The sequence below is a fragment of the Eimeria tenella genome, genomic scaffold (assembly GCF_000499545.2).
Source record: "Eimeria tenella Houghton genomic scaffold, Eth_scaff11, whole genome shotgun sequence".
NCBI lineage: Eukaryota > Apicomplexa > Conoidasida > Eucoccidiorida > Eimeriidae > Eimeria > Eimeria tenella.
In genome coordinates, this window is record NW_013541474.1 from 5,276 (window position 1) to 6,798 (window position 1,523).

The 1,523-nt window shown below is 36.8% G+C and overlaps 1 protein-coding gene across 1 annotated transcript in view; it reads left to right on the forward strand.

Annotated features, from left to right (window-relative positions):
* ETH_00030680 (AAA family ATPase, putative) overlaps window positions 1-1,523 on the forward strand; it is a gene marked incomplete at both ends in the record, with an annotated part of 4,320 nt that overhangs the window by 1,471 nt on the left and 1,326 nt on the right. The gene's annotated exons all lie outside the window — the stretch shown is intronic.

The window sequence follows — 1,523 nt, forward strand, 5'->3', positions numbered from 1 at the left end:
AACCCTAGACTGTAGAATACTCTCACTGACGGGTTTAGGGTTTAGGGTTTAGGGTTTAGAGCTGCTGACTTATCGGATTAAAAAAAGAATGGGAAAAAAAATAAAATAATAAAAGAATAAAAATAAATTAAACAAGTTAAATAATTAGATTAAGTTGAAAATAAACAAAAATAAACAAAATAATAAAAATAAATAAATTAAAATAAATTAAATTAAAAACAAAAAACAAAAAGGGCAGCAACTAACAAACCCTAATTGAGGGAATAAAAAACTAAAAAGCCCAAAACTACAATTAAAAAAAGCAGAAGCGAACAAACAAACAAATAAATTAAATAAATAAATAAATAGATAAATAAATAAATAGAATAAATAAAAAAATAAATAAATATATAAATAATAAATCATAAGTAATAAAAAGATAAATAAATAAAAAGAATTAATTTTATTTAATTTATTTCAGTCTCTTCTTGGAGGGGAAATTCAAACGGAAATAATTCGCTGGGTCTTGAGCATGAAGGTCACAGTAGACCCTCGGGAAAAAGTATGCTGCTGCTGCTGCTGCTGCTGCTGCTGCTGCTGCTGTTGGTGCTGTTGCTGGTGCTGCTGAGCCTGCTGTTGTTGCCGTTGCTGCTGTTGCTGCTATGATTGCTGCTGCTGCTGCTACTGCTGCTGCTGGTGCTTCTGCTGGTGCTGGTGCTGTTGATCCTGCTGTTGTTGCTGCTGCTTTCAAGTGTGCTGCTGCTCCTGCTGCTGCTGCTGAGCCTGGTGCTGCTGCTGCTGCTAAGCCTGGTGCTGCTGTTGCTGCTAAGCCTGGTGCTGCTGCTGTTGCAATGGCTGCACCTGCTAATGGAAGCCTGCTGCTGGGGGCTTGCTGCAGGTGCTGCCGCTGCTAACCCTGCTGCTGCTGCTGCTGCTTTTATACCTGCTGCTGTTGCTACTATTCTTGCTGCTGCTGCTGCTGCTGCTGCTGCTGCTGCTGTTACTTCGCCTCTGGGACCTTTCAATGTATCAATTAAAATCAAATAATAAATAAATAAATAATAAATAAACAAATAAATAAATGAGTTTAATAAATAAATCAAAAATAAAAAATGAATTAAATGTTTTTATTTGTGCATTTGCTGCAGACAAGTGCCTTCGACATCGTTGGCCTGGAAAGCATAAAGAAGCTCATGAGGTTGCCAAACCCTAAACCCTAAACCCTAAACCCTAAACCCTAAGCCCTAATTGGTGGTTTAGTGCAGCCTATCAATTGATAACCGCCTTATTTACCGTTAACCCATCTATTATTAACTTATTAATTAATTAATCAATTGTTTATTATCTATTTATTCCTTTATTTATTTATTTATTTATTTATTCATTTATTTATTTATTTATTTGTTTTTAGAGACAAAATAATAAACCCCGTTTTACGCCCAGACCTCCATGTGGGGCTCCACAAAGCCCCGCGGGGCATTTTGCTTTTTGGGCCCCCAGGAACAGGAAAAGTGAGGGTTTAGGGTTTAGGGTTTAGGGTTTAG